The 27,654-nt window shown below is 41.5% G+C and overlaps 1 protein-coding gene across 1 annotated transcript in view; it reads left to right on the forward strand.

The window, feature by feature from the left end:
- Positions 1-27,654, forward strand: part of PDZRN3 (PDZ domain containing ring finger 3) — a 238,828-nt gene that overhangs the window by 68,888 nt on the left and 142,286 nt on the right. The gene's annotated exons all lie outside the window — the stretch shown is intronic.

Consider the following 27,654-nt stretch of genomic DNA (forward strand, 5'->3'; position numbering starts at 1 on the left):
TCCTCAGCACCAGGTACCACGTCTGGCCCAGAGCTTTACCAAGAAGCTCTTGGTAAATGGTTAGTGCAGAAAAAAAGATGACTTTTTTGACAAGTAATTTTACATCTCTTTGCTTTATTTAGATATCTGAACTATCTTGAAAATATTTGTGCAAATGTTGATAGCTCCCTTTTGGGGAGGGGGCATAGTATTCCATTTGTCAACAGGAAAAAGACAAAATTACAGTATTCTTTATACTAGATATGATTATATTTTATATTATTATAAAATGATATGTGTTTTATATTGTCTGAAATCATTTTTAGCAAAGTCTTAACTTTTCAAGTTTCTTAAATGAAAAACATTCATAGATTATGAATGAATTATTGCATATTATATTTGAGATTTCCTTGGTGTTTATAAGCCACTCTAAAAATTTCAAAGAGCAAAGAGTGAGTTTATGTTATTCTACTCCTTTTAAAGGCAGGGATTTTGAAAGTTGAGAGGATTTCTTAGTGTGGCAGATTTGGGAAAGAGAAATGGTGGGTAGGGGACATTTTCAGAATTTTCTCTTGTGACTTCTTAAGTTTATTTTTGTAATTATTGCCTTTTCTAAATTACTTAGCCCTCTTCAATGATTCGCACAGCACCCTGCATGTATTAGGTTTTGGACATAGGTTTGAATCAAGGTATGCATTTAGCTATGGATAAGAACATGGAAGGAAGACCTAAATCTAGCTATGACCAGTCTTGTGTTAAAGCCTGTTCTTTTTTACTTTTATACATTTTGGATGATAGTGGCTTTAAATTCAGAAGCAGAGGACCAAGGTCACCATTGGCCTCTCCCTGTCATCTTTCTATATCCTAAGGCTTGTTCTTTTCATAGAGTTTTCCCCTCATCTACTGTGGAAATTCAGTGTATGTTTTCTGTCAGCATTATTTTTCCAAATCTGTGGACTTTAAGACATGGCATTGGTTCAGACTCCATTAATGTGGAGTTGGAGGTCATTATGCTGGAGCAAATCTGAAGACAGTCCTTGTTGCTCACAAGGAAAGGATATGCCAAGGAGAACGATAGTTTTTACAAAATGTCAATGGGGAAATTTTAGTTACTGAAGAGAATAGAAACTGTTCTGAACATCTTGGACTGTAGGAAATTCTGCAAATTAGGGCTCTCCCTATGGGTTTGTAAATTTCGATTTGGCTCCACATTTCAATAACCATTGCAGCTGCTCTGTTTTGTTGTTTTACTCTGAAAACAAAGGTGCTCCTTCTGAAAGCTTCTCCAAGGCCTTACACTCATAGTTGCTTTGTGGTCCCAAGGGACATGGCTAGATTTTTTTTTTTTAAGGAACTAGTGCTTGTTCTGGAGGAATAAGGTAGTGGCTCTAAAATGTTCCTTTAAAATGTCAGTGATTATGGTATAATTATCTTCCCCGAAAGAAAAAAAATAATTCTGGCTCTGATTCAAAATATAACAACACTTTGGCTATAAATCCCTAATTGCCTCTAAAAAGCAAAAACAGACATGTTTAATTTTTCTATCCTCTCTGCAACTTATCTGCTTTGTCTGGTGATTAAAGCAGGCGACAGTCAGGCCTGTTGGAATCTAGTCCTTTCCCTGTCACTCACGGTTTTGGCTCAGCCCTCACAATGTGCTTGGCCTTGTTCAATGCATCGTTATAGAAAACTGCTCTCCCTACCATGTAGGAGTCTGCAAAGATTCATTCTACTGAGAACTTAGTAAGATACTGAAGATGTTTGTGTGAAAGACAGTATGATGTCACTGCGTTATTACAATTAGTGACTATGGGAATTCTGGAATTTGTCTTAATTTATTTCTCTTAACCTTTACATCTTGAAGGTCTTTCCAGGTTGGGATGGAATGATTTTTTAAACCAAGGCCTGGTTTTCCACGGAGTAGCCATTTCTCTGTGGATGTCCATTAAGGTTGTTTCTAATTTTTCCCTGTTAACAAACTCTGCTGCAGACCATGCTTTCATGAACCATCATGATGATGGCAACAACAGCATTAACAATTAACTGACACTTAGAAAGTACTTTCTTACTTATGCACCTGGCATTGTTCTTCACATCATTGGTATGTTGGTTTCAATCCTCACAACAATCTTGTGAGATTCTTATTCATATTTTACATTGGAGTAAATTGAGGCCCAGAGATGCTTTCTAACTTGACAACCATAATAGCTACTAGGTTTCATAGCTGGCATATGAATTCAGATGGTACTTTGTAGGTATATATAAAATGGTTAAAACATATATTCCCCTTCCTTGGTTTTTTTCTCCTGCCCAAATGGTGGTCATTACTCACACTCAGACTCTGACATTCTATTCTTCTATCCCAGAGCTGCCTGTATCTTTAGCTAACAGTTCTGTGCTGGTGATGCCCAGATTTCTAGGCTCCCTTGGCCTCTGCTTTGCAAAGTGAGATATTTGCATACACTTGTAGGTTTCATATTCCCCAACCCCATTCTCTGTTATTTTTGTCTCCCTTATATATCCCTCCCTGCTACCCCTCCCACCCTCCAACCCCCACCCCCGCTCTAGTCAGGATGAACTCTCTTGTCATTTGTGTGCCATGCATATTTCAGCGTCTCTCCTCATCCCTTTCCGTGCCCTTTTCACCTAGCCAAATCCTACCTGTCCTTTGCCAGAACTCAAGATAATCTCCCCCATTACCTTTGCCAGCTAACTGCTCTAGCACATATTTGACATTTCTCTCTTGTGGAATGCTCTCCATGGAATGCTTAAGGATGTGAATTGTGGTATCTGAGTGGGTTCAAATACTGGACCTGGGTTATTTAGCTTTGCTGGCCTTTAACTTTCTCATCTACAAAATGGAGATAATAGTTCTTATACAGCTATGAAGAAAAAAATGATATGACTTTGTGGAAAATGTGACCTTTTTACTACTGTTTTACAGTCTCAAAACGCTTTCCCCTCTTTATAGTCTCACCCCTAGCCCTTGATTATTCTATTTTATGTGCTCATTTTGCCTCTTTAAATTATGGGAGCTAGGGTCACCTGATACTTGCCTATCCACCAGAGAATCAAGCCAGAGTGGTGGTGAGCAGAGAGTAGGTGTTGCTTATTACTGAGTAAAGCATTGCTGAGAATGCGTGAATCATCATGCTGAGCAACTGTGCTCTCTAAGCTGTGCTGTTTATCCATGAATAAAAACATTTACCTTCATTCTGGAGAGCTGTTTTCCAAACACCATATTTCAGTATCTTCAAATTCCAAACAGTTTATTAATCATATTTCTCCCAAACAGTGGACCTATTTTCCCTGGGCAGATAACTATAGGTAGACATCTTGATCAGTCCAATTAGAATTTACTGAATAACACAAATAGGGATGTGTTAGCGGTATGTTTTATATTATCCTGCTTAGTTTTGGCAGAATCTACTTGATAAAAAATAAACTGTCCTTTTGAAAGTTATTTTAGACGCACAACCTGTATACACCATAATTTCCTTATAGCTCATATTCCTCCCAGGGGAGAAAATAACCTAATTTTATAGGGTCATGAGGAGTTGAGATAATTGTGTGAATTCCTGATGAACCTACTGTCTATATCTAGTTATTATCCAATTATAAATAGTCATTAGGACACTTGATGGGGAAGGGGCAAGTTTTGAGTGGTAAGAAGGTACCAGCGCAACTAGCTAATTCCTAATATAGGGAAGAGTTACCCCAGTTATATAGCTTTATATAGTTACCGAGGATATAGCACTTACTATATCCAGTGATTGTTCCAAGGTATGGAGTTAAAATCATGCTCCTGTTTATTCCTTTCATTCCCATAAGAAATCCAAGAGGCAGTGTTCAGGTGAGGAAGTTGAACTCCAGGGAAGATGAGTAACCATGAGAACAGAGGAATGTGCTAGAGAAAGAGGTAAGAAAATAAATGTACTCCAGGTGACTGGACTTTTTGCCTTTGTAAAACTGCCCCTGACCTCGAGTAGAGAGGACTATCCACATGGAAGGAGGGAGAGGCAGTGAAAGGGACTGGAAGACCACAGGCATCAGTTGTTTGGACATGGATGGGTCTTTCAGCCCAGCTGCCTCCTAGAAATGTGGCCGGAAGTGAGGTACTAACCTCTGGTACATTAAGAGAAAGGTAATAGCCATTGTGTTGCTATGAGAAATAAATACAACAATGTGTAACAAAAGGATTAGTAGTTGACAGCCCCAAGGCATAGACTCAAAAAATATGTCCTTTACCACTTTCAGGACTATCTCTGTGAGCTTCTACTATTACAATTAGGAAAATAATTACCTTAGTTTCAAATGTAGCCAAAGAAACCTGGAACAGTTGTAACTGTTACTTACATTCAGGATATAGGTCTGATTTTTGCTACATTGGCTTTTTTTTTTTTTTTTTTTTTTGCCTTCTCTTTTTCCTTTTCTTCTTGCTGTACTGAATGAAGTATACTTCAGTATCCATCATCTCTAAAGAAATATAAACATTTTCTTACCTAGCCACAATGGAAGTAACAAAGTGAAACAGCTAAAACTGGTGATACCATAACTTTGGAAAGTAATTTAAAAACAGGATTTTTCTGTGGTTTGTGACTTTTTCAAGAGTGATGAGTTTTGTTTGTGGGTTTTGTTGTGCTTCCTTTTCTTTTTTCTTTTTTTAAAGATTTATTTTTATTTATTTATGGTAGACACAGAGAGAGAGAGAGGCAGAGACACAGGCAGAGGGAGAAGCAGGCTCCATGCCGGGAGCCCGACGCGGGACTCGATCCTGGGACTCCAGGATCACGCTCTGGGCCAAAGGCAGGCGCGAAACCACTGAGCCACCCAGGGATCCCCTGTGCTTCCTTTTCTTAAGTTGATTTTTCATCAGATAATATACTCAAGATTTAAATACACTCAAGTTCTGTGAGCAGTGACTGAAACATGAATATGGGCATTATTCTAACAGGTGTGTTGACATTTTACTATAGTGGCTTGGAACTCTTTTAAGGGGGTCAGTACTGTGAAAGACAGATAATAATACCCTTTTACCAGCTCTGGTTGATTCCATCTCCTCCCTCCTGAGCTGTAAAAGGAGTGTTCTAATGTTGGTGTATGTCCTTGCTGTCTCTGCATTTTTAAAGAGTATTTTTGGAATTAAGACTGATGTTTTCTTAGATTAAAATCCATACATGAAAAACAGATTCCTTCATGGCTTACAACAATCCTCAAGTAGGTACCATAATCCCTCCGTTTTACAGATGCAGAAACTGAAGCTTCAGAGTATCAGAATGATCTTACTAAGGTTGTAGTACCCATCAGTGGAGCAGCCAGTGGAGGAACCTGACTGGTGTGACTTCAGAGTCTGCTCTGAGTCCTGTGTTGTCACAGTGTCTCTTGTGAACCTAAGGTTGAGATGAACATAAGCTATCATGGAATCTAGATGGAAGAGCATATAGTGGCAAGTGTAAGACGTGCAGTCCACAGACAAGATATTTAGTGGGACTGGATATGCAGCGCACAACTTGGGGCACTGGCAAAGCAGCGAGGAGGGAAGGCACTGTTACTGGGAAGTGTGGATCTAAACCTATGATCGAAGAAATTGAAGACGGAAACTTGACTCTGGGGAGCAGGGCTTCTTAAGAACAAGCTCCTTGGACGTGAATTTGAAGTGAGGAAGATGTCCCAGCTTACTGATGGGAAAGCAGTGTCCGAACAGGGCGGCCTCTCCTCCGTCGTGGCCTGCCTTCATCACGGGTTGTGCTTCGGGTTGCGGGAAACGGGTGTGATGTCCTGTGCCTGGCCTGTGGGAAGACGGGGGTGCAGCTGTCCCTACTCTCAGTGGCCCGAGACCCTGCGAGCTCGGCCAGGCCCGCACAGAGCAGCGGGCAGGGAGGCTGCCTGTGCCAGGGCTCTGGTTCCACTTGAACTGAAGCGAATGACAGTACAATTGTTACCACCTCAGACATGGACCGTGAGGATGACAGATGCAGGGAGTGAACCGCCGCTCCTTGAGCACATCCAGGGCTCTTCAGTGCTGTTCAGCTTGAACTCATTTTCTGATGCTCTCAAAATAAACATTAAAAAAAAAAAAAAAAAAAGGCGTTTCGCAGCATTTTGCTTCAGAAGGGCAGGGACACTCGGGAGCATCCATGTCCTTGGGACCCCTGTGCTAACGAATCTGCTGGTTTCTGAGGTGGGCCCAGATGCTGTCTTTATTTTCTGAACATTAATTCATCCCCCTCCTTGTTCTGATCATTGGCACTCACACTTCTTTCTAGTACACAAATAGGATATTAGAGAAATGCCTGTTTGGATGGAAACCACAGTATGTAGATCGGCCTTTGTGCTTAGAACGTAGTTCTTCATCCACAACAGGAACATAGCTTTAGGGTCATTGTTTATAGTATTGAAAGTGTCTCCTGCTGCGAGATTTAGCTGGAAGCTGAGTGGGGCAGTGCTCCTCACCGGCAACAGTGGTTTCCCATTTTGACAGCACACTAAATCAGCCTGGGAAATTGTAAGTAAAGACTGAAGCTCAGCCCCCACCTTCAGAGAATTCTAGTTTAATTGATCTAGGGTGGGACCAGGTATCCCTACATTGAAAGGCTCTCCAGGTATTGATAATGCAGAACCAGGATTGAGAACAGTGATTCTCAAACTTGAGTAGTAAAAGCCCCTGAAGGGCTTTTAGAACACAACCCACTGGCCCTTACCCTCAGAATTTCTGGTTCAGTAGGTCTGAGGTGGGACCTGAGGTCCTGTATTTCTAGCAAGTTTTCAAATGATGCTAATGCACTAGTTCCGGGAACCCGCTTTAAGGACTGCTGGCCTAGAAGGATCTTTCCAGTAGCTTTAGGTGAGTCTATTACAGAAAAAAAAAAGTGTGCCAACACAAATATCTAGTGTTGCTTTTAGTAGAACAAATGCTTTCAGCACGAGCATTAAAATATCATAGCTCTCCATTTCTAGGCAAGTTGGGCCATTAGCTTTCTTCTTTAAACCAGTATCTTAACTGGTAGGGCAGCTAGAGACCAGGATCTGAAAGAACTAGATTGGAGGCGGGTTAGGGTTAAACAGAAAAGAAAATGTGGCAAGGGTCGATGGAATTTTTACTCAGGCTAGCAAATGACCTGTGATGGGGGAGCTTTACTGAGACACCTAGTTTGGAAACAGATGAGTGGCAACACTTACAGTGCTCTGGGCAGCATGAAATGTGACACAGTAGTGCAAAGATGAATAAAAAAAAAAACATGGTACTTAGCCCCCAAAAGAGGACGATTGAGCTGCAGAATGTATAGTCTATGACTAAACGTATATATTTCTTAAATGGAGACCCTAAATTTCTTTTTATCTGATTCTTGGGACTTCTCATAGTCCCCTTGGATTCCCCAAGTGTTTTCCTCAGTCTTTTTAAAAACTCATTATGAAATGTTCAAAGTTCTAGGATGCCAACTCTGCCCTCTGCCCTGTCCCAGGAGTCGTCTTGCTGCGTTGCTGCCCGTCTGTCTTCGCCTGACCTTTATGGAAGAGTGAACTTGTAAAAGCAACTGTTCTGTGTCCCATCCTCATGGCCCTCCAGGATTGGGCTTTGAACGCAAGCAATGGCGCAGCTTGCCTCACTCTTCCTCCTTGCCATGCAGCTTCTCTTGAGTGAAGTGCCCAGCGTTAGCTGATAGAGAAGAAAAGAGCCCATTCTATCCATTTGACAGACCCTTAATTAATAGTAATCATGAACACTGAAGTCATGCACTGCCACGGCATTCACCATTGTTATCTTAGCAAATCCTGGACTTGACAAACAGAGCACCCCTTATTCTGCAATTAAGTGAGAAATAATGGCATCGCTTCAGCTTTGAGGAAGGAAATGTTCAAGTGGAACCTCTGGATAATTAAGCTTAACATTATGATCAACAGAAAGTGATTGTGCCTGTGTTCAGAGGCGAGAAGAGATAAGCCACCAAACATGTGACTTAGCAAAAGAAATGGTTCTTGTGACGGAGGAGAGTCTCCCCCACCCCGCAACGACAGCCGGCCAGCTTTGTGCTTGTTATGGGGCAGGTGCTGTTCTCTGTCCCATTCTCTCTCTCCCAGCTGCTCTCAGGTTCTTGCTCATTGATTCTAGGGACTGTCTTTGTAACGTTGGCTTGTTTGCCATTTCTTTTTATGTCTTCCAGCATCTGCTTTTCCTGCTTTTTGTTTTATATTTTGTTTTTCTTCTTTGATGAGAATCACTTTTTTCTTGATTTAGACACGCTGGCTTTCTGACATGTGAAATTAAAACAGTTTATCTAATTTTTAGCCAAAGCAGGTGTTGAGTGGTTGACCCTATCAAGTGGCTCACTCCAGAAACCTCATTTACTCCTGGTTTCTTTATTATCTCCCCATAATTCTTTAGCTTAATAAAATGCATGTGTGAAAGGGCAGGGGCAGAAACCACAGCTCTATGGTGTGTGGATGTCGGCCTGCCCTCCCCCCCATCCAGGGATTTGGGAGGGTTGAGCTTACAATGGGAATGTCAAGCTTCCAGAATGTGGTGCTCTGAAGAACCTCAGATTAGTGCATGCCCAGGAGAAGGATTCCTTCTTTGCTTTGGCACACTGAGTATGCCCCTCATATGGAAACACCCCCTCATTCCCTTTAGTGGAATCCTAGGGACATAAAATTTTTATATATACTACTTCATGATTCCCAACAGCCCCAAAATATTCAGTATTTTTTGGCCTGTTACAGAAAGTTTCCAGGTCCCCAGCATCAAAGAAAGCTTTAGACCCCAGGTTGTCAGGTTTAGGTATGTAAGTACTTTCTCTCACCAGCATCTAAGGTTGGCTGGCGGATACCAAAGGCACATAGAGGAAGAGATGCCCTGGTTATTATCCTCATCTTAATTTAGCAAATGTCTGAGGCTCCCCACCCCTTTTAACATTTTCACCAGAGCCCAGACTCATCTTGTGGAGCATTCCCCCCCACCTCTTCATTCCTAAACCCCTGTGTATTATAAAGGAAATGAAATCCATATGTTTCTGATTCATTTACATGTAGCTCATCAAAATGTAGTTTTGTAAGAGCTCTTTGGTGTCCAAGAAGCATTTGGAGCCTTTTTATGAGACTTTGAAACACCTCCCTCCCTTTCCCCTTAGAACCAGGAAGTTGGAACTTGCCAAGAGTAAATAAAATCAAGCTTCAGGGTTGACTCTGTCTCTGGTCTGACCCACCAAACTTCAGCAGACGCACAGCTTCAGCAAGAAAAGAAAAAGACTCTTTTTACCCTTTTGAAGGTGCCATAGAAGTGGCACTAATCTCACTTAAACCCTACATGACAGTGAATTTGGTCTGTTCCCCAGCTTCTCTTGGAAACAGCTGATTGACCCCACACAGCTCAACCTCTTCCCTCTTGGCCCATTGAGGGAGCAGATGGCGGCTGCACAAGCTCAGAGGAGTGGTTCCTTGCGCTATTTCCCACCTCCAGCCACCAACGGGTTGCTAATTGAAATCTTTACAACTTCGCCAGCCATGGATTCTTAGCAGGGGGATTTCCTTTGCACCAGTGGCTTCTGTCTTGCTGGGATGGTGACTGAGGCACCCACAACTATAGGCTTTAGTAGGGAAGCCTTGCTTTGAGTGTTTTTCTTCATCAAGTAAGGTTTATCAGCTTTAAGAAGGAAACTACTGCTATTAAGACTAGCCCTTTTACTTTGTACCAGCACAGAAATGATGTGAGTCCACCTATTTTCAGAGTTAAGTTAATGAAAGGTTAGAATTTTCCTTTGTGACCCTAGAGAAGATGAATCATGTACAGCCACTCAGGAGTTTAGGATTCCTTACTTGGGTTGTTGTAGTGAGCGGGGTAGAAGGAACTCCAACCTCTGTTTTGTGCATCCATCTCGTGTGTCTGATGCAGGATGGTGTTGGACCTTTTAGGGACTACAGCCTGGGTGCCTGGTAGTGCAAAGGTGGCAGGGAGGGGGAAGTAAAGCCAGACCTGGAAGTTCTCACCCTGTATTTCAGCTGCTGAGTGAGCTCAGGCTGTTTCCCAAGCATGTTTATTTCCTCATGTGGACACATACAATGTAATATAAGTCATCTACTCCTTCACATGTGACATTGACTCTCAGGATGAGTCTGGAGAAGTGTGCTTTGTCTTCTCATTCTTAGAATTTGATAACGTCCTTGGTTAGCTTCAATTTGAAGACAGTACAGTTAATTATTATATACATTTTGCACGTGTGTGTACAAGTGGGGGAGCCATTCTCAGTGGAAATTTTAAAATACTTAACAGCAACTGTAAAATATTTTAGGCTAGTTAGGAAAGTCTCAATTAGGTCTTGTGCAACCTTGAAGTCTGAACATCATCCAAAATCCCATGGCAGGGAAAAATCCATGACCAGTCACACGTGTTAAAACTATCCTATCACTGGTGAAAGGACATGACACCAGGGTGCTTCATTAGGTTAGTTATTTCTCTAAATGAAAAGCTCTTATACAATCCAAGGACAGATGACTGTCAGTCCATTGCAAAAATGGTTTCAAGGGGTTTAAAGTTTGCCCGATAGTGAGGACCATAGGTTCCATGAGTGGTGGGTGAGATTTCCTTCATTTCCTCCTGCTGGTCCTTACTGTTCTGTAATAGATTGCCGCCTCAGGTTTACAGATAATCCAGCAGTCTGTGCATGGTCTATTTAATTCCCGCTCAGTCTTCCAGTACTTTCATTTCTAGTGGAGAAATAGAAGTTGAGCTTCATCCAGTGTATTTTGCCCAGTGTGAGTAATTCATTAATTGACTCCTTCAACAGACACCAAGTGCCTTCCCAGTGCCGAGCCCTATTCTGGGTGCTGGGAAATCGTGTCTAGGACAGATACGGTTTCTCCCTTCACACAGCTTCTGTTCCTCTGGTGCTCACACAGCCACAGAGCCGGATGGTAAACTTGGGCCCTGGACTTTATTGAGCAAGAGTGGTGATTTTCTTCCCTACGCACACCATGGCTGACTTCCCTCAGAATGATCCTTACACTATCTTGTGGAAAAAAGTCTGCCACAGTGCTCAGCCAAACCCCCACACTAAAATGGAAGACTTTGAGGGGGAAAAGCATTTTAATCAGAATTTTGGTATAGCCAAGAAATTTAAAGATCCAGGAAGGTTTGCCAACATGTTCTGAATGACTTCTAGTTGCGAATGTCTCAAGGACTAGAACTTCGAGGGTGAACCATATGAAATCTCTTTTTGTTATAGGTCAGAATTATCAAATACTGACAATTCCTTATGGTTTAGTCTAATAGATTTTCTGCCTCTTTTTTACCTCATTTGTAGTAAGTACTTAATAAATATAAGCAAAATTGCTTTGCATGTCCCAGGCCCTCAGGCATTTATGATCAGTCTAAAACTACTTGCCTTTTGTCCATTTTGTGATTTTGTATGTAGCAAAGTTGTAGAACATTTTTATTAAAACTTACTATTCATAACCTTCATAGTGGTAGCTAATAGGGTTTTTTGCAATCCTCCCTTCTCCAAAGGATTTCTTAAACTCTCTGATCCTCGATTATGAACTTACTGAGAAGGATGTTGTTGGTAACCCCTCTTCTCACCTGTTAAGGTGTTAACAAGAGGGGTCCTGAAGGCACAGGGGATAAAGCAGGTGCATATCCAGCACTATTAGCCCTGGGGGCCTTCAGCTTACCTGCCCCCCGCCCCCCCGCCCCTGACTGTGTACTGAGACTCCAGGTGGGGCTCTGTACTGGCATCCAGTGGGGCTCTGTACTGGCATCCAGTGGGGCTCTGTAGATATGAGCAGTTATTTTTATTATTACTATTAAATGTCAGTATAGTCAGTGACCATTATAATAGCATGATGACAGATGGTAGCTACCCTGGTGGTAAGCAGAGCATAATGTAGAAACTTCCGTAATTGCTACGTTATACGCTTGAAACTAATGTAACATTTTGTGTCAGCTACACTCAAAACAAATGTCAGTGTAGGTAGACATGCTGTGAAATGAACAAGATATCTAAGTGGATTAAAATTTTTTCCTCTTGAAAATTATGCTTGTTTTGTTATTTGTATGTTGCAAGTATTTGGAGGTGGGGAATACACTGTGGAGATTTTGATGAAAAGGTACAGTATTGGGCTCAGTTTTCATATCACATCTCATGCACATTATGAAACTTGTAGAGAAACATGCCACAGGTTAATGCCTGGCACATAATAAACCCAGAAAATGTTTTTAACAGTAACTCTAACAGATATTTCCTTCCTTCTCAAAATAAAATAAAGTGCTTGATTTTATGAGCTTTTTCTTAGACTCTTTCAAAAACCATCTTACTGACTCACTCTTTCCAGGAGAAAATCCAGATAGTGGAGATTCAAGGAAAAAATACTGTTAAAAAAAAAAAAAACAAAACAACAGTGGAACTGGGTATGTTGGCACCATGGTATGGTGGTACCTTTGAATGTTTGTCTTTCTCTGAGGTAACTATTTAAATTTACTATTTAAATATATGTAGCAGTTTAAGGGGTGCCTGACTGGCTCAGTCCATAGAGTATGTGACTTGATCTTTGGGTCCTGAGTTCAAGCCCCACCTTCAGGCATATAGAGCCTGCTTAATACCGAGTGATTAATCAATAAAGGCAACAAATATATGTAACAGATTAAGATACATTGTTAAATAAAAAGCAAGATTTGTTTTATTTTTTTTTAAAGCAAGATTTGAAACTGTGTCATATGTGGTCTCATCCGTGTAAAATAACAAGTTGTGCTAAGAACAATTTGAAGAAATGCACAGGGTTAACTGTGATGGGGGACAGGTTGGGTAAGCACAGACTTGTTGATTATACGTGTTTTATTCTTTAAGGGTTTTTTTGATAGCATTTATTTGGATAATGAGCATGTGTTTATTTGGATAGTTATAACTAAAAGTGCTGAATCTGAGTTAGGCAAGAAGTGATACTTTCGTTTCAGTGTGCTTGTTAGCTTGCAGTTTTAGTGGTCTATTTGAGATGTTAATGTAGAAGATAGCCTGTGTGATAGCTCCAAGGATTGGCCATGCTAAGCTCACACCCTACAGTGAACTTCATTTCTAAGTGGAATAGTTGGTCCAGTTTTATAAAACATGCCTCTGGTGTGCGTCAGTGCCAGCTGCATTGAGAGCTATCTCTGAGAAAAACTGTGAAAGAGGCCGGAGCCTTAAGAAATACTGGATCCTTGATCTATTAGGAAAGCCTCTATTTTTAAGTTGTAGTTAAGACTGATAAGAGAAAACCCTATGGCCAAATCACATTTGCAAGCTTGCAAGAGTACATCTAAAGTCTGAATGAGGGGATCCCTGGGTGGCGCAGCGGTTTGGCACCTGCCTTTGGCCCAGGGCGCGATCCTGGAGACCCGGGATCGAATCCCACATCAGGCTCCCGGTGTATGGAGCCTGCTTCTCCCTCTACCTATGTCTCTGCCCACCCACCCCCCTCTCTCTCTCTATCATAAATAAATAAAAATAAAAAAAAATAAAGTATGAATGAGATGTCCTTGGTATTCTCAGCACAAGACTCCATTTGGCCTAGTTTGTCAGTAAGGTAACTCCCTCATTCCTCATTTCTCAGATGCTTCCCCATCTCACAGCAGGAGCTGCCCTTATGATTCTGAGGAGCAGGTGGGCCAGTCAAGGTAGATCAAGCGGTGCTGTTGAGGGCTGTTGGAAGATGCCATCTCCTAAGTGCCTGCCTCATGGTGCTGACCTCTCAGGTGCTGGGTTCTGGGTCTGCCTGCCTGCTGAGATTGGATCCTGGGACCCTGCTTGGCTCTGGATGCTGTCTTGGCAAATGGCTGCATAGTGGTATTTGGAACAATAGAAAGTTGGAGCCCTGGGCATTTCTTTATTGGTGTCATGTTCACCTTCTTAAAGATGTCCATGAATATGACCTGTGTGTATTTGCAGTTAAACAGGTAAAATAGGAATCCAAAAGTAGAACCTGAAAGGGCCAGAAGTGCCAGACACCTGTAGTGCCCAGAGCAGAAAGGCACCATTTGTGATGACCAACTCCAGTTTTGAAAGTGATGGTTTTAGGATTCATGAAGTACCAATTTTGGTGATATTCCACATAACTGTATGAAGTGAATATGTGTGTTTTTTCATATGGTGATCATCCACAAGAGGTCTTAGAATGACCTTTTACTGTGCCTTGATCCATGTAAATGATTTGTTTAGATTTAAGTTATAATTCTAGAAAAATGAGTTGCTACAGATTCACTGATACAGAGCAATGGGGATAGAATTGAAACCCAGGCAGTGTGACGGTGGGGCCATTGCTCTCATAACACAGACACACCAATGTGTTCCCAGGTACTGCTGACCTGATGGTTTCTGGTCATCCAGAGAGATGACCAGTAAAATACGTCTGCTGATTTATCTTGTGCTTTGCATTTCTCTGTCCATAATGAGTTAATAATGCCATCAAAGTAGATATTTTATTGTGTACTTTCTCCATGTGTCATTTATAGAACTTTGAAGACCTGTCCCATTATTGACCCCATTGTTCATAGTTCCCTCTCCAGAGAAACTGCAGATTGCTCTTATCTTCTGTTTGTTCCCCCCCGCCCCCCGCCACACACATACACAACTTTAGTTTCTGATGACATATCTTTCATCAGAGCCCTAAAATATTTCAAGTTTTTTAAAAATAGTCACTCAAGTATTACTCTTTTAATATCCTACTCTGTTGAAAATATGTCAAGTACCTAAATGTTTCTAGCATTTATAGAATTTTAGACAGTTTCAGAAAGTTGAGAGATAAAAATAAAATCAGATGTGGTCTCTACACCTTGTGCTTAATGACCTGTGAAAGGTATAGAACTGAACTCCACAGTATAAATACTCAGTGTTTGAAATGGCTACTTTAGCCACTTAGGAGAATTCAGTGTGGGTTTGGAGACACCTGGAGAGACTTTGTGGCAAAGATGAGACTTCGACAGATGGTTATTAGGGATCTCAAAAAAAAAAAAAATCTCAGTGTAACTCCAGAGTAGTGTGTACAATGTATATATGATACAGAAAAAAGACTGGAAGGGAAGTAATAGAATGCCAGCTCCATGGCAGTACTGTATGTAGTGATTCAGAACCTGAGCCTTGAGCCAGAACACTCAGCTCTTCTTTTTATAGTCTAATGGATCATATAAGTAAAAGTTACATTAGCTCTCTCTCTCTCTGCCTTGGATTCCTCATTGGTTTAAAAAAAAAAAGAATTTTGATGCATAACTCAAAGACTTACATGGATTAAATGAATTCATGAATGTAAAAAATTTAGACCACTGTCTGGCTTACAGTCAGTACTCAGTAAGTATTAGCTAAATTGGGCATATTTGAATGGTGAAATTATGGGAAATTATAGTTCTTCATAGTCTTAATTTTTTTTATGTTTTCTACAGTGAACATGTGCCTTTGATAATCAGAAGAAAAAAATATTTTTAAAGTAGGAGCTCTTAGTATGATTTAAAAATATATATACCACAGGTGAGTCATACTTAGATGGACTGAAAAGCCATTTAGAGCATATTTTCATGAGGTTAGGCAACATTTTTGCTGACATTCAACGCAAATGCCTTACTAACTTCCATAAATGGATTTAAAGTTTACTGCCAGTTCCCAGAACCTCTTCGCTCCTCAAGAAATGTTGGCATACATCAGGATAGACTATCTCATTGCCTCTATCACTAGTAATGGTGAAGTGCCTTCCAAGAATTGGATAAATAGTGAGACGCCTGGGTGGCTCAGTGGTTGAGCATCTGCCTTCTGCTCAGGGCGTGATTCCGGGGTCCTGGGATCAAGTCCCACATTGGGCTCCCCGCAGGGAGCCTGCTTCTCCTTCTGCCTATGTCTCTGCCTCTCTCTTAGATTTCATGAATAAATAAATTTTGAAAAAAAGAATTGGATAAATAGGCCTCTTGGCAGGTAATTTAATTAACTGCAGTTGTTTCCAAAAAATAGTTTTTGTCTCTCTGCAGAGTAACTTTCACTAACTTGTAGTATCCAATCATTTATTATACCTTTGAGCTTTATCATTTTATAAAATATCATATATACGCCAATTCCAGCATTTCCCCCAACGAGAAGAATAAAGAACAACTTTTGTGTTGTTTTGGAAGAGGCCAACTTCAATATGTAAACTTTTATAGATGCAGATGCAATACTCGTGTCAACTCATAATGTAAAATGTTTCAGCTCTATGTATTTAGGATCTCAGGTAAGTCACATATAAAATGTCTTTTTTTATTTAAAGATTTATTTATTTATTTTAGGAAGAAAGAGGGTGAGTAGGGGGTGGAGCAGAGAGAGAGACAAGCAGACTCCCTGATGAGGAGGGAGTCCGACATGAGGCTCAATCCCACAACCCTGGAACCATGCATGACCTGACCTGAGACCAGGAGTCTGCTGCTTAACCGACTGAACCACTCAGGCGCCAGACGCCCCTCAAAAACGTCTTAAATTAGAAATACTGCCTTTATACCATCATATTTTATGAAACAGTTTTATTAAAACTTCACTTGCATATTAAATGCCAATGTCTTTGTCATCTCATGAGAGCTGCATTTCTCATCCTGTTGTTTTCCAAAAGTCCGTAATTTTGTCTAAGTTGTTAGAGGCACAGCACCTCTTGAATCATCGGTGTCATAGGACCTTTCATCCTGAACCATAAATCTTCACCCAGGCAGCATTTCAACATACTTTACCATTCACTGTATACAAGCATATTTGTGCTCTCCACAATTAACCATTTATTGATTGCTTTCAAACCTAATCTTTAAAAGACTTATTTCCAGTGAATCTGACTCTTGGAATTACATAGATACACCCACCAGGAATAAATAATCAGTCTCTGTCATTTATTTTTTTGCCTTTGGTTTCAGTTACCTCTTGCTGTGTACAAAAAACCATGTCCAGGTCTGTTGCTTAAAACAACAGCGATACATCATTCCTCATGATTCAGTAGATCATGTGGGCTGTTCTTCGGCTAGCCTTACTTGGGTTGTCCAAATGGCCACACTTACAAGTCTAGTAGTTGGTGCTGGATGTTGATGGGTCTCTCCCTCCATGTAACCTTTCCTGCTCAAGGAGGCTAATGCAGACTTTTTGATGGGCAGTTTCAGATCAAGAGGGAAGAGTAGAAGAGTAGAAGGTGCAAGGTCTGGTGACTGCATTCAGAAGTCCCCCGATGTCACTTCTCTGATGTTCTCTTGATCAAAGTTTAGTCATAGGCCAGCCCAGATTTGCACTAAGGAAATAGAGTCTCCCTCTTGATGAAAGGAGCACCAGAGAATTTGTGGCCATGTTTAGCCCACCACAACCCCTTCTTTAACTGATTTTCTATAGTAAGATCTATAAGCATCCCAAACTTCCCTTGTTAAAATTTATGCAAGCTAACATATCTTCCCTGAATATGGTTCAAAACTAAGTAGTTAAGAGAGTGACCTGCAATATGAAAACCTATTTAAAGGCTCAAATGGGAGGGGACTGCCTGGTCTAAAAAATAATTACCTGACGTTATATTTTAATAACTATGGTAAAGTCAGTGAAGCCTGCCCTTGAAGAAACACAAGTTCCTTGTCAGCTTTAAAGGACAAGGACAGGCTTGGGGGGAAGTGCTGGTGCTCCCATAGAGGATGGGGTGGGATCAAGCTGTGTACTGCTCCAGTCAAAGCCCATGGGGCTAGCTATAAAAATAACATTTCTTTGGGAATGTGCTTTCTTACAAGAAAGGCTTCTGTCCAGTGTGTGTCTTTGTGTAAGCAATTAGTGTAAGAACTTTTGAGGCACCTTTAGAAACACAGCTCTCCAGATGAGATCCATCATATCCCTGTGCTTAGTAGACATCTCCTGTGCATCTGCTGGGCATCGGTGAAGGCTTCATGACCAGGTCTCAGAGTTTGCCTTTCCCTACATCATTGCATAAGATTAAAACCAGATGGGGCCAGTGGCTCAGGGGTTTAGCGCCGCCTTCGGCACAGGGTGCTGGAGACCCAGGATCAAGTCCCACGTTGGGCTACCTGCATGGAGCCTGCTTCTCCCTCTGCCTGTGTCTCTGTCTCTCTCTCTGTCTCTCCTGGAGACCCAGGATCAAGTCCCACGTTGGGCTACCTGCATGGAGCCTGCTTCTCCCTCTGCCTGTGTCTCTGTCTCTCTCTCTGTCTCTCTCACAAATAAACAAAACCTTAAAAAAAAAAAAAAAGATTAAAACCAGATGAAAAATCAAATGCAGGAGAAAAGTGGGCGCAGAGCAAGGCTTGCACAACCCTTAAGTGCTTTATGTTGCTGAAGGTTAACTGTGTTGCCTCACATAAGGAAAGACCAGGAAACTACTCTAAATGAGTGGTAGCATGAGGAAACCACAAAAGAAAGGGCTCAACGTCATAAGTGCATTTTTTAAATGCATAGTGCACAGTGTAAAAGTCGGTCTGCAATTTTTGAATTATGCTTCCTATAAAAGTACATCAGGTAAATACACATAATTGGAGTCCCTGGTGTTCTGGCTAAGCTCATTTTTGAAGAACTTCAAAAAACTAGATTGCCTTTTTTAGGAGTATTATTTTGATTTGAAAAAGCACTTCTTTGCCAGTGAGACAATGCACAGAATTTAGAGAAAGGGAGACAGCCCTATTGTGCTTGAAGTATGTGTAATGTTCCCCCATGTTCTGTGCAAGGAAATGAAGTCTCTGCTTTCATTCAGAAGCAATTAGAGGATGTCTTTGCGGTTGCTGGAGAACAGATGCAAGACTCCTGGAAGTCTGAAGTGTAAAATGAAGGTGGAAAATTAAAGTAGAATGCATCACTGCATATCCTAGATCTTAATGTAACAGCCTGGGCCTGGGACAAGTGAACACAGTTTATACATTTCTAGTTGTAAACATGATTCATGGATTCCACGTGACCATCCCCACTCAAGATTTGATAGAGCATTAAAGAGTCATTTTGGTCTGGAAGTCCCAATGGTGAATTGAATGCTGATGTTGAACATGACTTAGGAGACACAGTTTCCTTAATCACATAACCATAATTTAGTGGCTCGAAGGAAGATCCTGTGTGTAGAATGCCACATGTGGTCTTCAGATGACCCTGTCCTTAAATCTTCCATGGTGGCAGGTTCTACACAAGGAAAACATGAAAGAAAGGCCTCCTATGTCTCTTAGAGAAGATAATATTTGGATCCTGTTGGCCAGATTTGGTAGTGTTCCATGAAAGGTTGAATGTCAAGACTGTTGCCTGGGGCTTATTGACGCCAGGTATCAACATATTCCCAAGTATTTGATGGTTCTGCATTGTAGATTAAAGCCATCTGGTCGGTTAGAGCAAATTTACCATTGTACTAGAGTAGACTAAGTGCTATAACAAATAATCCCCAAAATTCAGAGGCCCTACACAATAAATACTTATCCCTTGTTTAAAATGAGGGCCAGATATGGTTCAGCAAGGGCTCGGGGTCAGTGCTTCACCACAAGTAAGGGACCCAAGCTTCTCCCAACCTTATAGCCCAACTTCTCTAATCTCCTGAATCTTTTCACTTGGAAAGTGAGTGAAGAGCTGTAGGAGAGGTTTCTTTGGGCCAGGCTTGGAAGTTATGTGTTTCGCTTCTGCTCATATGGGCAGAACTTCAGTTTCATGACTTTAGCAAAAGGTAGGAGAGGCTAAGGTCATGAGCAGTACATTGTGAACACTGATGGTATGGGTCCTTGCCTTTCAGTGGAGGACCAGGGGAGAGGGTCATTGCCCTCTCACATGTGGCTATAAATCTTAGCACCAGCAATAGGGAGCCTCTCCAATGGCCCTAGGATGATAGGCAATGTAAAAGACTCTTGCAACGTAGAAGAAATTCTCTGTAAGTGTAACAAGTTTCTTGGAGTGGTCAAGACCTCTGTGCCTACTACTATCACACCCAGTAAAGTAGTGCCCCTTGGCTGTATTTCCCTCTGGATCCATTCCCTTTCTGGTCTCTAATGCAATAGTTCATGAGTATGGGAAACATGTTCTTGTGTAGAACCTGCCACCATGGGGGATTTAAGGACAGAGTCATCTGAAGACCACATGTGGCATTCTAGACACAGGACCCTCCTTCCAGTCTCTAAATTATGGATATTGGTTTAAAGAAACCTTTGTCTCTTAAAATAAGTTCTCATTGCCCAGGATTAGAAACAGCTGGAAATCTTTGTGAAGGGGCAGAGGTTTCAGATGTGCGTCTGAGTATTTCTTCATTGGGTACCACAGATGCTGCAGAATGACACACATACCTGTCATGCCAGCAAAGCCACATCCTCAGTGTCTACCCTAGCAGAAGTGATGGCTGGGCTGTTTGGACAGGCTCTGGACCACCACAAAGTTTACCATTGGAAACCCAGCTGTGAGGACTTTCCCTCTACTTCCATCTGGTCAACCCTTACTGTTAAAGGGACTCAAAGAGAATTTGATAAGGAGCCCTGAATCTTTAGATCTTGTTAATCAGTCTACTTAATGAAACTTTCAACATCTCTTGGATGGACGCATGGTACCTGTGAGTCATTAAATATAACAGATGCTGTGATCTGTCAGAAACGGCTTACTGTGAACTATGGGAGCATAGACATTGTATTGACCATGATGATGAAATTTGTAGCCCAAACAGTAACATTCCTGGGGGGTTTTCTTGAGTCAACTCAGCATCACAAAAAGATTCTGGCTTTTATATCTGTCACATTTATTAAATTGTGTATGTGTGTTTAAGGGAGCCTGTCTAGATCGTATCATATTTTCTTTTTACACTGATGTTACATTATATATAATTATGGAAAACCCCAAATTTATATCCTTGTAAATTCTTCCCTTACCTGCACCTAAATTCTAAGCTGAGTTGACTTCAGGGCATACCTAGAGTCTGCTTTGCTTGTTTATACAGTGTTCCTCACATGTGGGTGCCTCATAAATACCATTCTGCAGTCAGCTTCCAGGTATACAGTACGTGCAAGGTCTATACCATAGGTAGGAACAGATGACATGAAGGACAGTTTAGGAAATGCAGGTTATTAAGTGTGCAATTACTCTAATGATGGGCCTATATGGACCTTGATTTGTTTCTTATGCTGCTGTCTGTCCATGTGAATTGTCAGGTGAAAATTTCACGAGATACTCTCTCCCCAAAAAGCCAGTTCTGTGGAAGTGGGTCTGCTTTTATCTCTCCTGGGAACCTTGGCTATCACTTTAGGTGTTTTAAGTGTTGGGAATGGGGGGAGGGGTCCATGACTTGGCTGATTTATGTTGGCCTTTGCCCTTACTGGGCCAGTTAGTCTGTCTTGACATTCAAGTGTCAAGAGTGGAAACCTTGCTTACTGTTACGGCAATACCACTTCTTTGTTGACATGTTTAATAACAGCACAGAGTGTGAGGAAATGAACAATCCCTGAAAATCATCATCAGAGTTACCATTCTGCTTAGGCTAAGTTCTATTGCACTAGCATGTTCTTTGAAAAGCTCAGCTGCTTGCAGTAATGGTTTATTTCTTGCTCTTGTTATATATCCTTTTTGGGTCAGCAGCAGCTCTGTCGCATGTGTTCAGCCTTCCAGAACCTAGGCTGAAGGAGTGGCCCTCTACCTGGAAGATTTCTGTCTACAGGCAGAATGAGAAGACAGCATGACAGAACCAGGTGACGGTCCTGAATCTTTCACTTAGAAGGGACACACTCGCTCCTGGCCACATTTCATTACTAAGTGACTTGATCAAGTCTGACATCACCAGGACAGGGAAGGATAATCCTCTCACAGGGAAGGGCAGCAAATATCCTAAGCAATAATACAGCCTACTGCAGTTGGTGTGTGGTAAAATCGATTTTCTTAATGCTGTCCTTTGTAAACTAGAAGTGTTCTGTAGTAGTTGGGGACTGAATGGTGTACTATTGGAAACACAGAAATGGAATCCTCACTCGCTTCTAATCCTTATTGCTGTAAAGGTGATTAAGAATCTTCTGTGTCCCAAGGTGTTACCTGGGAAAAGTGTGGCAAAATGTGAGCCTACAAGAGCAATAGTGCTGCCTACAGAAGGCCGAGGGGCTTCTACTTCCAGGTTCACAGATTCCTTGTGAATCTTGACTCATGATTTTCTGAACCTTCCGAGATCTTTTAAAATTTTTTTTAAAGATTTTATTTATTTATTCATAGAGATGCAGAGAGAGAGAGAGAGAGAGGCAGAGACACAGGCAGAGGGAGAAGCAGGCTCCATGCAGAGAGCCTGACATGGGACTCGATCCCGGGACTCCAGGATCATGCCCTGGGCTGCAGGCGGCACCAAACCGCTGCGCCACCGGGGCTGCCCAACCTTCTGAGATCTGATCACTGTTTTTTCCTGACTTCCCCTAAACATTTTCCTTACCAAAAACGTCCCATCCCATGAGGTGGCTGAAATGCATCTGTTCCTTTCAACAGCACTTTGAAGAGTCAGGATATTAACACATAAATGATATGATTGTCTAGCTGCAGAATTTACCTCCAAAGATCTGGAGGTGTCCCAATCAAAACCAGAAGAAACGGAATCTGAACCTCCGTTGGAGTCTTGACTGCACATAGAAAAATACTGTTGCCCAGTCAAGGGAATTAGCTTGGCTGCAGAATGAACAAGAGTGTGTGATTCATTCACTCCCTGATGCAGCCATTCAATACTATATGCCAGGCACTATTGTAGGCAATGGACAGGAGGCTGCAGGGAGATGGAGCCCTGCTTTTAGGCATCTACATTCTGGTGGGTGTGGTCATTAATGATCTATCATTTGTTCACTTGCATGTTAATTAGTTACATTTAAAAAGTAATGCATTGATTAGTTATTAGATACTGAGGAGTTGGCAGTGAAGGAAATGAGCAGAAGCCCAGCACTCATGGACCTGCCATCCTACTGGTGGTTAAGTAGAATATAAATTGATGAGTCAATACACAAGATGTCAGTGGTGCTAAGTGCTGGGATGAAATGTAAAGGTGAGTAAGGAAAGGAAGGGAGGTTGGCTAGCGGAGAGGAGGGGGTAGGGGTTGCGTGTGCTGTTTGGTATGGACTGTTCAGGTTAGGTCTCATGGAAGAGGTCACAAGGGAACAGAGACCTAGGGGTAATGGCAGTAATATTGGTGAAAGGTATTCCAGAGTGAGGGGCCAGAAAATACAAAGTGGAACAGCTGCCAGTACCATCCCTAGCGGGTGTTTTTGCTTATCTATGTCTTGGGCTTCTCACTTTGTATGTTATACCTTTGTAAGAGCTTCTGCTTCTAATGCACAGGCAGCTGGTGAGTTTCACAAGGATGGTGGTGGGGGCTGTGGACGTATCCTGTCTGCCCTGCAGCATATGTCTCCTAGGTGATGCGGGTGGGCTACTTCTGCTACATAAAGTGCACTGGACTGCAACCCCACATGATTCCAGGCTATTTTTTTTTTAAATAAAAAAATTGTCCTTTGAGTTCAGAATACACTGTGGATAGAGGTTTTCTCTCTCTCTTTCTTTTTTTTTTTTTTTTTTTGCATTTGAAGTTGAAAATAGGTAATGGGTTGATAAACAGTTAAAAACTCTTAGAGTTGTACAGCTCTGTAAACAATTTGAAGCTTGTTCTTGAATGGGTTAGTATAAGAGGGAAGAGCTGGAACCTCTGTGAGGAAGTTTATCCTTCACAATGGCTCTATTGTCAAGTGAAATTAAGGCAAATAAAAATCACAACTGGCCTGTGCACTAATTTTGGATTCGTTTGCTTTTGCTTTTATTTCTGCCAAAAAGAAGCATTAGGAAAATATGGAAAGTTGCTTAAGTTAACTTAATTAAGAAAGAGTGCTGGATGAAGTTATTGGACTTCTTTTGTAAAAATAATTCATTTCTGATCCATTTGATGTTAAACTTTTTTTCTCTCTTTGATGTTGAAATAATAGGATTAAAATCAACTTTTTAAAAGTAATCTCTACACCCAACATGGGAATCAAACTCATAACCCTGAGATCAAGAGTCGTACACTCTACTGACTGAGCCAGCAGGCACCCCCAAATCAACTTGTTAAATGTGAGACCTATAGATACAAGAAAGAATCAAAGAACAAAAGCTTCTAAAAAAATTCTTTCTAAAAATTATCACTATTTTTAAGAGCCTTTTTGCTTGCAAATACAGTTAGTGGCCAGATTTATGGCTTCTTCTGACAGGTGGCACACCATGCCGAAGGGCCGCATTAGACTTTTGAAACGTGGATGAAGACAGTATCATTTCTCACTTCTGAGATGACCACATTAGAACACTGACCTCAGAACAACAGACTTGGCAGTTTATACCCTAGCATATAGCATGGAGATCTGCAATACCAACCTTCCCCAGGACCTAAGAGGTCCCTGCGAGGTCAGCTTTGTGCTATTGTTGTTTCTAGCGGCAAGTCCTGTGGTTTGGTGGAAAGGAGGTAAAGTTTAAAGTTGAGACTCAAGTTCAAATCCTGGCTGGGGAAATTTAAACAAGGTCTTGACTTCCCTGGATGTCTTTTTTTAATCTTTCCAACCAGAGTGGCAATATTACAGTTTTTAATGAGAATCAAAAGGAGATGATGCATGGAAAGCACAATGCCTAGCACATGGTGCTCCCCATTTGTTAGTTCTTTACAGATACTAGAGAGATGGGAATTATTACTCTGGTTTCTTAGCTTTTTGAAGGGGTTATCTCCACAACAGGCATCGTATAGGCTAGATGTGGCAAAGACACTAACATGGTGTCTAAAAACATTTGGAATTTGTTGTCAACATTTAAAAAGGAGAGGAGGTTTTTAGAACTCTGGGTTTCTGGCGTGATAAGAAAATTGAGACTTTCTGGCAATACTTCCCTTCCTCTGCTTTTCCCTGCATGACCAGCAGTCAGTAGGAGCTGAGAAGTGGTGGCTGCCCTTAGATGGAGATGAGATACACCTCCTTCAAGTGCCTGCCTGTACCCTGAGGGCACCTAAAGTGGGTACCCAGTCCAGATGTTAGACTAACTGCACTCAATGAACAGAGATGTCTGTTTTCTTTGTGTGACATTAAGAAGTTCGGAGGCTAAAGATGGGCATTAGGAGGTTTTTGGCTTTGATGAGGAGAGGAAATCCCTTGTATACTCTTGACTGAAGAAGAGATACCTCCTTCCAGGGACTAATCAGAAGTAGTATTTGGGAAAAGGTTTGGGAGCCAGGGTTGGGAAAGAGGATCAGCTCCTACAACCAGCCTTTGAGTGGGGTGATAGATACACACTCAGATCACTCAAGGGTCACACAGGCCAACATGGTAGTGGTAGAGATTATGAGTAGGGGAAACTACAGTGATGACATCAATAGAATAGGGAATATGGCTTATAAAGGAGAAAGCAGGATCCAGTTGGTTCAAAACAAACAGGATAACTCATTATCAAACATGATTTGGAACAGAAACAGCACTCTTGATCAAAGTAAGATACTTAAAAATTGTACGGGACCAGGTAGATTTGCAGATGAACCAGAGAGGAGGGGGTAGGGGGATGGGCAAATGGGTGAAGGGGAATGGGAGGTACAGGCTTCCAATTATGGAATGATTAAGTCATGGAATAAAGGATACAGCATAGGGAATACAGTCAGTGGTACTGTAATAGGGTTGTATGGTGACAGATGGTACCTACACTTGTGATGAGCAGAGCATAACATATAAACCTGTGGAATCACTACGTTGTTTACTGGAAACCAACCTTGTGTGTCAACTGTACTTCAACAAAAAAGTTATACTCTCCTAATAATCTTTTGATTTCCCTTTCGTTAAAGCTTTATACATTTCTCATCTTCATCACAGCCTGCTAAACTTCTCAGTTTAGTGACAGAAGAGTTGTCAATTGACATACTGGTCCATTCAATGAAATACTTGTATCTTTTCCTTAGAATTCCAAAGTTTTGGGGCACCTGGGTGGCTAAGTCAGTTAAGCTTCCAACTTTGACTTAGCTGGGAATCTGCTCATCTCTCCTTCTGCCCCTCTCCCTGCTCATTCACTGTCCCTCTCTCTCTCTTTTTAAAAATATTTATTTATTCATGAGAGAGACACAGAGAAAGGCAGAGACATAGGCAGAAGGAGAAGCAGACTCCCTGTGGGGAGCCCAATGAGGGCTTGATCCCAGGACCCCAGGATCATGACTTGAGCCAAAGGCAGACGCTCAACCACTGAGCCACCCAGGCGTGCGTGTGTGTGTGTGTGTGTGTGTGTGTGTGTGTCTCCCTCCCTCCCTCACCTCAAATAAATAAAAAAAAAAGAATTCCTGAGTTTTGATTATGTTTTGAAGTACATAAGAAATAAATAGAGACTAAATGTATCTCTGATTTTTTCCCCTAAGAAATAAATTTAAGACTAGGCTTAAACTTACTTTAAAAAATTTAATCTCTGTTATTTAACTGTAATTTAAGAGGCATGTTCTGCTTTCAATGACCTCTACAATTTTGTAGGCCGTTTGAGTCTCATACTTGACCCAGATTTAGCATAACTTGGTCCATCAAGATTTTTTACAAGATCACTTTGATTACTTTCATTTTTTTTTTTTTAATTCTCAAGGAACCAAGAATTACCTTGGTTTTCATAAAAAAGTAAATATGTTGGCATTGATCTTGAGGTTATTCATGTTTATAATAGTTCTCCACTAGCATCCATTTCTGTGAAGGATTTTCTAGATGCATAATCGCGGTTTTGTCATTTGGTAGTGGTCTTTAGGTAACCACTTAATTTTTATTGCATAAGTATGAAGTCGTAAAAAGTGTCTACACTGTGCTCAGTAAAAGAACCAGACCTCTCTTGACATCTTTGCCGTCACGGTTCCAGCATTCCACTGTTGACTTCAGGCTGCACAGAACCACTGCGGTGGGGCTGAAATTTGCAGAGTAGAAAGAGAATCTGTGTTCTGTGGCTTTGCAGGAGGCTTTTGTACTGGTTATCAGCTGAAGGAATTAAATAAATGAGTAAGAAGTAAAGTCATGCTAATAATGTTGATGATGTTGACAGCAAACATACACAAAGAGCTCAAGTATGGCAGGAATTGTTCTGAGGGCTTGCTATGCATAAATTCATTTAATTCCCACAAAAACTTTACAAGGAAGGGATTCTTATTCTCTTCTATTTACAGGTGAGGAGCTAGAGCCACAGGCTCATAAAATGACTTCCCCCAGTCAGGGCAGTTAATGCAATGGCAGAAAATTTAGACCATCCAGTCTAGTCTGGCTGATGTTCTTAACTCTTGTGTCCCCTCTTAAGAGGAGCTGGAGAAAATTCTCTTCTTTTTAGAGAATTAATAAATCCATCAAGATAATCCAGTTCTACCCCATATATTTCAAAAAAAAGTCCTTATTTTCCTTGTCATTCCCTTGAGGACAAGCACTGTCCTTCTGTTCCTGTATCTTTGCTTTTCCCTAGAACCCCCTCGCAGAGCAGAGTGCTTTGCTGACAGACTCCGTATTTGCTGGCTTGAATTGAAAATGGATAATCTGGGCTATTTTGGGGAGCAGTGAGGTGGGAAGGACACCAGGGCACCAGAGGCCCTGGTGCAAATGACCAGGAGCATGAAGTAACAGGGAGAGGGGTGACTGAAGGTAGTGAAGAGCATGCAGCTCAGACCACAGGCCTGCCAGTTCTCAGTTCATTTTTGTGTTAAGACCTTGGATGAGCATATTGATGTGCAGAGGCAAAAGTCAGAACGCCTCTGCAGTCTCTG

Source organism: Vulpes vulpes, chromosome 9, assembly GCF_048418805.1.
Source record: "Vulpes vulpes isolate BD-2025 chromosome 9, VulVul3, whole genome shotgun sequence".
In the NCBI taxonomy this organism is placed as follows: domain Eukaryota; kingdom Metazoa; phylum Chordata; class Mammalia; order Carnivora; family Canidae; genus Vulpes; species Vulpes vulpes.